Raw genomic sequence first — 9,885 nt, forward strand, 5'->3', positions numbered from 1 at the left:
AAAGGAATGTTTAAATTCAAAGGCAACTTGGGGTAAGCAAAGATGTAAAGAGCCTGTCCTTCTAGCTGTTCTGCTCAGAAGTCTCTCCAGGAGCTTGCTCTGAAGGTGCCTCTCTCTCCTCAAAAAGCAAAAAGCTGATCCTTTGGCACAAAAGAGTGGTAGGACTCAAGTGGTTCTGCAAAATGATACAAGGAGTGAACAAAAGCAAGACTGAGGAAAGTGGCACCATTGGAACCAGGAGGAAATAATGATCACACATTGCTGTGCGACTCACTTCCTGGGTGCTGAGGACAATCAGTCTCTGGACAGGTGTAGGGTCCTTTGGAATCTAACGGACAAAAGAATACATACATTCTTGTCTTTAAAAATCGTATTCCCTCAGTTTCTGTAGTTCTCATCTTTTCAAAAAACAATATTTCAACTATTTTAAATGAGTTATTATTCAGTAAGTTGCTCATAAATGACCATTAAAAATTTGTATAGTTGTACTGATATTAAAAAAACATCTCCACAACAAGCTAGAGATTAAGTTTTGAGAAAGGTGGAAGAAAAGGGAACCTGTAAACGTTCTTGGGAATATAAACTGGTAGAGCATTACGGAAAACTGAACAGAGGTTCCAAAACATTGAAAAAGAACTACCAGGTACTGCGGTCCCCTGAAGCATCACAGGAAACCTCTGCAGTAGGCCCCAGTCTCCTACTTAGTGTGTGATGCAGGGCTTAGTAAGAAAAACTAAGAGATGGGGCCAGGGATTTAGCTCAGTGGTTTCACCACCTGTGCTGGTGCAACTGAGAGGTGCTGGCAATCCAAGCCACTGATTTTTATTAATGATCAACTGGAGTAAAGGCAAGCTATGAGCAAGGGCAGGACTACATGAGAAAATGCGCAGTCCTGCAGTTTCTATGGAAATTAATGTAAGCAAGGCTTATGAAAGACAAGATAAAGCATGCTCAAATCAGGAACAGAATAGACAAAATATATGGCTGTGATTAGATCATCGTTCTTCTAGTAAGAAGCTTTTACTTATGGGAACGGAACTTGGGTGCCAGTTACTCTGACCTCGGTCCATAGGTTTTGGCTGAATTCATTTCTTGAAACAAGGCAGTTGTGGGGTTAGCTCTTTACAGCCTGCACTGCTTACAGCCTGGTTTGGGCATAATCTATTGTGGTCTCCCACAACCAGGTGCTTTCCAGCAACCCCACTCCTGGGTAAAAGTCCAAAAGGAATGCACTAAGTGCCCTAAAGAAACATCTACACCCCCTCATGCTCAGTGCAGCATGATTTGCAATAGCTGAGATACAGAAGCAACCTAAGGTATCTAAAAATAAATGAATAGATTCAGAAAATGTGGTAGGCATGCACATGTGTGCATGTACATACATATACACATATGGGGTTGTATTTAATCATAAAGGAAGCAAATCCTGTCATTTATAATGACATGGGTAAACCTTGGAGACCAATACACTAACTGAAATAAGCCTGACACAGGCAGACACATGCTGTATTATCTCATTTATATGTACAATTTCAACAAATCAAATTCATTAAAGCAAAGAGTAGAATGGGGTTGCCAGACTGAGATGTTGAGAAAACAGAGACGTGTCAGTCAGATGGTGTGATGACTGCTCATTTATCCAATTATAACAAATTCTTAGAATCAAGAGTACAGTGTGGAGAATATAATTTACAAAACTGTACTGATGACATGAAATTTGATGAGACATCCTTTTTTTCTTGGAAGTACTGAGGATTGAACTCAGAGTCTTGTACATGCTAGGCAAGTGCTTTGCCACTGAGCAACATCCCTAGTCTAGGAATCTAGACTAGTCCTAGTCTGCATCACGAGTTTCTCACCCCTACTGTGTAAGCGCACACACAGTGACTGTCGGGGATGATGGCTGAGTTAATTAATTGACCGTAGTAATCAGCACACAATGTATACATATCTAAAATCATCACAATGTGTGACTTAAACAAACATACACAATATTTGATAAATACATATTTTTTCCTATAAATACTTCTTAGTTTATTTTTTTTAAATTGGGCTGCTAACCCTTTTATGGGGCAACAAGCTATGTGAAAAGTACAAAACTTTTTGTCAAATATAATACTGAGAGTGCTTTTGACATAGCTCACTGCTTTGTCATCGGTATCCATATATACTGCACAATGGGCAACGCTAGCATCCATGAACCAAGCTGCAGAGATCTCAACCTAAGTAAGACAGAAAGATTTGGAGAAACAAAAGAGGAAATTCTTTCCTATCCAATGTCTACTCTTCATGCTAATGCACTCTTTCCATCAAGCCTTCTAAACTGTTAAAGAAAGTTTTCCAAGCAAGCATTTAAACTTCATTACACAGGAGAGCAACAAGAACGGTAGCCTGCCAGATAAAAGGCAGGGGGAAATATATGTGTATACACACACACACACACACACACACACACACACACACACACACTGAGTTCAGTGGGTAAGCTTGAATGTAGCACCCATGGGGTGCATTCAACATAGTGTCCAACAACCTGACGACATTCTTCATCTCAACTGGTTACTATGAATCAAAGTGGAAATGTTTGGCCCTAGTCTGGCTTCAGAAATGGTTCTTTCTTCATGACGAGCATGTCTATCCAGCTATCAATCATGTTTATTTGTACCAAATTCCACGCCTTTAAAATACAACTAATTCTAAGTTAAATAGAAGTCGTGGGCTCCAAATTCGCTATCAACTATGAATGCTATTGCATTCCTTTTCAACATTCTGGTGGTCTGGAAAGGGGGCTGGTCCCCATATCCTAACACTGCCATTGCCATTGGCTTTGGCCATCATGAACGGGATCTGTGGATTCCAGTTCACACAGTTCACTGTGCATGTGTGACCTGTCAGCTCCATGATTGGCAGTTCACTACATTTGCGCCAGATGTAAACTTTGTGATCTTCACTTCCACTAGCAATGAAGCCTCCAAAACATGAATGAATCATTTAAAACCCTTGTGTAATACCATGATACTTTCTTACTAAAATTCTGTCTTGCAAGTCCCATAAATGAACTTCCTGAGTTGCTAAATTTAAGAAAGCTAACTGGCCATTTTTTGAAATGGTAAAAGACACAATAGGATGATCTTCTCCTACTGTGTTCCTATCTGGAAGGTCCTCAAAGTTGTACTCACCAGTCTGCTGGTGCTTGTCCAACGCCAGGGGTGTCCTGCCATCACTCAGGCATCAGGGCACACACACTCCTTCCCAGGAGTCCAGGAGGTTCCCCTCCAAGTCACACTGATAGAACTGCCCATGCTGATGGCCCCTCACAAAGTATTTCCCATCAGGATTCCAAGCTACACTTGTTAAACTGTCTTCGCAAGACTGGCTCATTTTCATCCATAGTTCTCCCCTTTGTACATTCCAAAGCCAAAGCTCTGAGTGCTCATCTGGGCTACAAGCAAGGAGAGAGCTATTGTCTGGACTCCATGCAACATAAGAAACATGCATGTCCTTCTAATAGTTTAAGCAGTTTTAGCAGGTGTGTATCTGGATCAACTTGCCATAGGCTAACTATTGTATCTTTTGAATCTGTTGCTAGTTTAGTGCCATCGTTAGAGAATTCACAGAATCACACTTCATTACAGGGCTCTGTCAGTATTCATTACAATGCTCCATTGTAGTAGGAGGCAGTTCCCCTGTTACATTCAGCTGATAAATACATATTTTAGAAATTTTTTTAAAATTTTAAAAAGGAAGGAAAGGAGGGAAGGAGGAAGATGAGATTCTTCAGCCTTTGGAAGCAGTTTCATGGACTGAAGGCATTAAGAAGTCCAAAAAAGAAGACTAGTCAATGTCCCACATTGGTTGACCATCTCCATTCTTCTACACTGCACACTATCTGAGGAGTTGGGATCACAGAACTCCAGAACTCAGTGGCATCTCTGCACAGGCACTGAGACCAGCACTGACCTCAAACAAAGAGGACGGGGATGTAATAGTTCTCAAACAAAGGCTTTGCAGCCAGCTTGTGTTCATTTTGCTGTCTGTCCAATTCTGAATTTGTTTGGTCTTGTTGGTAATTCCATTGTCTAGGCTCATGCCTTCTTTTCTGTGTAAGTACCACTCTCTAACTGATTGTACCCGTGGAGCTCCATCAATCTTTCTTTTCTAATGACTGCATTCCTGACTATATTCCAACTCCAGTGATGGGGTTCTGTATTTTCTTCTTGATTTGGTTCTATGTTTAATAATTTGGCTTCTCTGGTACCCAATTCCAGCACTCTACCCAAAGGTGGAGTGTTAGCAGTCTCTTGACTAGTGCCTTTAATGGTAGGTGTCCACTTGCTGAAATGTCTTCCAATTTGCTTCCCCTGATCCATTGGCAGTTTTTCCACCCCCATTTTGTCTTAGATCAAGGCACTATTACAGAACACACAGAAATGCAAACTATTGCAATTGTATTAGGTTACTGGAAAGTATCATCTTCAGATGTAAGACTCCTTTCATTGACAGACCAAGAAGGTCTGTGAAGAAGAACTCCATGACCACAGACTCACAGGAAAGTAGAACTGGATGAAATCTTAAGAGTAGAATGCCCATTCATCAACAATTATCCAGATTAGTCTCATTTACCTTTATTATTCTGGTGTAATTACTAATATTGATCTCCACTGATTTTCTAAAGTGGCTTTTTGACTCATTATAAACTAGGCTGAAGGCACATTGCATACTTGTGCCATCTTCACACCATCCACAAATGTTTGTAGATGAGCTTAGTACTCATCCGCTATTCAAACAGTTCATTTCATTATTACAATCAACCTAACATTAATGTCCTACTGGCTCTACTCCTGCTTTTTAGGGAACCATTCTGACAAGTCCAATTCTTTCCTCACGTACTTAAGAATAGGACTAGATTCCTCTGAAATCTCTTCCTCACCAAGATGAGGCTTACAATTTCCTTTATCAATTGTCATATATAATTCTCCTTATCTTCATCTCTATACAGCTAGCTTATAACCAAATAAAGTCCAGTTTTTCAATAAACTATTCTAATCTTTATACTAAAAATCAGTGCATAGTCTTTGCACTTGGCTTGCTCAGTTTTAAGCTGGAGTTTTATCCATTATTGTGCTGCAAGTTCTATGCCTACCTGGGTGGGAGGTCAACGCCTTTTGCTCACCCACTGCAGCTTGCTGTATTTCTCCTCCCTAATGAGACGAGCAAGAGGTAAGACCCAAATATCTTTCAGTATCTTTTAGTTACTTTTAATTCTAAAATTTGGGAAAGTTGTGGAATGTTGTGGAATGTTAAAAATGAGAAGAATCAGATTGTACAGATTAAGAATATGCTATTAGCTCTTTGGAGCTATGCTCATATTTCCATGGAATGATGTGTAATTTTCTCACAGGCTTCTCTTATAAGCTGACCCATCCTGCTCACATTTTCTTGCATTCTGTTTGCTCCCACCGAAATGACTCTCTCTCTTTATCCTTCCCTATTCTGCAGTCCTGCCAGGAAACTGGCTTTGTAGTGAATCATATAAGAGCCCAGAGAAAGAAACAGGTAGAGGTTATATCTCACATACAGCCAGCTATACTGGATAGATTTTGGGAAAAGATTTAACAGAAACGCTATTTGGAGACCTGTACAATATGGATTTCAGGAACTCTTTCCATTGTCAATTGAGTCAATGATATTAACCTGTTAAACACTAATAGTTGTGTATTTTTTCACTTTTCTTAAGAAATCAGAGGTACCATCACATGGCAAAAGAAAGACTGGAAATGTTCAGATATTAATCACATCATCTTCACAAATAGTTTTTCATTAAGTGAACTCCTTTGCTGGAGCAGCTGAGGGAAGTGTACAATTTTTTTCAGACATACACAGCTAAAAAATAAAAATTGGTTAAGACATGATATCGTCCTTAATCAGAGGGGCTTATTTTCTGGTAATGAAGTACTTAAGCAAAGTGTAACAGAAGAATACAAATCAATTTTACCCTTTGTTGAGAATTATGTGTCATAGAAAATGACTGCTTTTATTTTATTTTATAGTCTTAAATGGCCAGTACTGAAAATGATTATGAAGAGCATGTTTCCCTCCTCCTTCCATTAGATTCAATGACAAATTTTCTCCATTAAAAACTATATTTAGCATCTAATATCTCTCAGTTTCCTAAAATATTTTTATATTAAAAGTCTTATTCTTTCCAGAGTCTGTCTGGGTCTTCATGACACCAAAGTAAGGACGTGATGAGTCCTCATCCTTTTACTGCTTTTGCTTCAATATGTTACAGAGGTATATTTGAAAAGAATTCTATTGTAAAATTAATTTTATTGATAAAATGGAAACCAAAGATAAATATTTTGTGCAAGGTACAGATAAATATCACTGGAATAAGAAAATATGAATTCTATTATAAAATTAATTTTATTGTTAAAATGGAAACCAAAGATAAATATTTTGTGCAAGGTAGAGGTAAATATCACTGGAATAAGAAAATGTGATTTGTGTTCTCTATGAAATCCAGTCTCACATCCTGTTTCTGACAACAGAACTAAGAAACGCTTCTCAGGAGATAATTATTGCCCTACTAGACCCATTAAAGCAGGACTGTAAACAAAAGTAAAAATAGCTCCATCCTGCCATTCTGGGCCCAGAGGAAAGGGCTATTGGGCTGCCATCCCTCCTGCCACTCCCTGCCCAGAGGTAGTGGCTTCTGAGCCGCTGTCCCACTGCTCCTGGACCAGAGGAAGAGGCTTCCAGGCCACCATCCCTACTGCTGCTCCCAGCTCCTGTCCCACTTCTCGCAGCTCAGAGGAGGTGAGCCATGCAGGCACCAACAGCAGCCCCCCCGCCCCCCCCCAGTCAAAATGAGAAAACACACAAATAAGTCTCAAAAACAGACTTCCAGATCACCTACAGCAACCCCAAAGGGAAATGAGATGGAACATTCTGATACTCAACCACCTGGACACACTGAACTGGCAACAAAAGAGGATGTAGAGAAAATGAAATCAGAAATAATTTCTTAGATAACAGGAGAAATTGTGCCCCTAGTGCAAGACATGATTAATAAATCTAGAGAGGAGCTCAGGAACATGATGGAATCCCAACATAGGAAACAAATGGAATCCATAAAACAGATGAAAAAAGATTTCCAGGACATGAAAAACTCCACTGAAAGTCTACACAGTAGAATGAGTCAATGTGAGGGCAGAATTTCAGATATAGAAGATAAGATTGCAATTAATGACCAGGAAAAGAAAAATTGCTTCAAAATCATAAGGGAACATGAGAAATCAATCCAGTAGCTGCTAGAAGATGCAAAGAAGAATAACATAAGACTGATTGGAGTCAATGAAGAAACAGGAGAGAGTGCAGATGATATAAAAAAAACTCTTCACAGAAGTAATGGCAGAAAACTTCCCAACCAGGGGAAAAGAGCTTGACATACAGATAAGTGAGGCATATAGGATGCCAAATAGCCTTGATCAAAAAAAATCTACACATAGGCATATAATTGTTAAGATTCCAGAAACTCAGCAGAAGAGCAAAGTTCTACAAGCAGTGAGAGAAAAGAAACAAATCACAAAGGAAAGCCCATCAGAATCACAGCAGACTTCTCAACACAAACCATCAAGGCAAGAAGAGCTTGGAGTGACATTTTCCAAGCCCTAAAAGAAAACAGCCTCCAACCCATATTGACGTATCCTGCAAATGATCTCTCAAAATGGATGGAGAAATAAGATACTTTCATGACAAAGAGCACTTTAGGGAACTTTGTGAATACCAAACCAGCACTCCAAAGAATTTTACACAATATCCTAGGAACAGACTTTGAGGATCACAACCCCAGGAAGCAAAGCAGAATGAACCCATCTGGCATGACAAGAAATTAAATGTAAAGGAGGAGAACCCAACAAAAAGAAAAAGTCATGGCAATGACAAGTCAATACGTTTCAGTTATAACCATCAATGCTAATGGTCTCAATTCACCAATCAAAAGAAATAGACTGGCAGAATGGGTCAAGAAGCAAAATCCAACAATATGCTGCATACAAGAAACACACTTAATTCAAAAGGAAACTCATAGACTGAAAGTTAAAGGGTGGAAAACAATACTCCATGTGACAGGAACCCGAAAAAAAGCAGGAGTAGCTATCCTCTTTGCAGATCAAGTAGATTTCAAACCAACACTGATGAAGAGAGACGAAGAAGGACACTACATCCTTGTAAAGGGAACAATCCAAGAGGAAGAGATGACAATCATAAATATCTATGCACCAAACACTAGTGCACCCAACTATATAAAACAAATACTAACGGACATGAAAAGTCATATAGGCACTAATACAATTGTAGTGGGGCACCTCAACACCCCACTGTCACAAATAGATCAACTAGACTAAAAATAAATAATGAAATACTAGAACTCAATCGAACTCTTGAACAAATGAACTTAACAGATGTTTACAGAGTCTTCCACCCCACAAAAACAGAATACACATTCTTCTCAGCTGCACATGGGTCATTCTCGAAAATAGACCACATACTCACACATAGAACATGTTTAAGTAAGTGCAAAGGAATTGAAGTTATCCCCTGTATATTATCAGACCATAGTGCAATAAAATTGGAGATCCATAGCAAAAGAAACTGGAAAAATTTCATAAACATGTGGAAATTGAACAACACACTTCTGAAAAACCAATGAGTCACAGAGGAAATTAAAGAAGAAATCAAACAGTTCTCTCAATTAAATGACAATGACAATGCAACATATCAGAATCTATGGGACACAATGAAAGCAGTCTTGGGAGGGAAATTCATAGCAGTGAATAAGCATATTGGGAAAACAGAACAAGCCCAATTAAACAACCTGATGCTGCCCCTCAAGCTTCTAGAAAAAGAAGAACAGGACAAGACCAGAGCCCATACAAGGGAGGAAATTATAAAGATCAGAGGAGAAATCAATGCAATGGAGACTGAGAATGATATAAAAAAAATCAATGAAGCCAAGAGTTGGTTCTTTGAAAGAATCAACAAAATTGAAAAACCCTTAGCCAACCTTATCAGAAAAAGGAAGGAAAAGGCCCAAATCCATGCAATTAGGAATGAAAAGGGTGAAATTCCAACAGACCCAGCAGAAATCCAGAGGATCATCAATACCTACTTCCAGAACCTATACACCAATAAGATGGACAACACAGAAGAAATGGACAGATTCCTAGATACATATGAATTGCCAAAGTTGAACAAAGAAGACCTAAAACTTCTAAACAACCCAATATCAATCAATGAAATTGAAAATGTAAATAAAAACTTATCAACTAAGAAAAGCCTGGGCCCTGATGGCTTCACTGCTGAATTCTACAGGACATTTACAGAGGAACTACTGCCACTAATGTTTAAACTCTTCAATGAAATTGAAAGGGAAGCAATATTCCCAAATTTATTCCCGGAATTAAGCATCACCTTGATCCCCAAAGCAGAGAAAGACCCAACAGAAAAAGAGAACTATAGGCCAATCTCACTAATAAATATAGATGCAAAAATCCTTAATAAGCTACTGGCAAATAGAATGCAGAAGATCATCAAGAAGATCATACACCCTGATCAAGTGGGATTCATTCCAGGGATGCAGGGATGGTTCAATATATGCAAATCAATCAATGTAATACACTATATCAATAGAGCCAAGGACAAAACCCATATGATTATCTCCATAGATGCAGAAAAAGCATTTGACAAAATCCAACATGCATTTATGATAAAAACCCTACAAAAAATTGGAATAGATGGTCTCTACCTCAAACTGATAAAAGCTATCTATGAAAAACCAGCAGCCAATATCATAATAAATGGTCAAAAACTGAAATCCTTCAC

The 9,885-nt window shown here is 38.8% G+C and overlaps 1 pseudogene; it reads right to left on the bottom strand.

Annotated features, from left to right (window-relative positions):
• Nucleotides 1-2,733: 2,733 nt before the first annotated feature.
• Nucleotides 2,734-3,649, bottom strand: LOC147828552 (WD repeat-containing protein 26 pseudogene; annotated as a pseudogene).
• Nucleotides 3,650-9,885: the final 6,236 nt, after the last annotated feature.

The sequence above is a fragment of the Heterocephalus glaber genome, unplaced genomic scaffold, assembly GCF_053883595.1.
Source record: "Heterocephalus glaber isolate CG9 unplaced genomic scaffold, H.glaber_assembly_v1.0 deba00001004, whole genome shotgun sequence".
Taxonomy (NCBI): Eukaryota; Metazoa; Chordata; class Mammalia; order Rodentia; family Bathyergidae; genus Heterocephalus; species Heterocephalus glaber.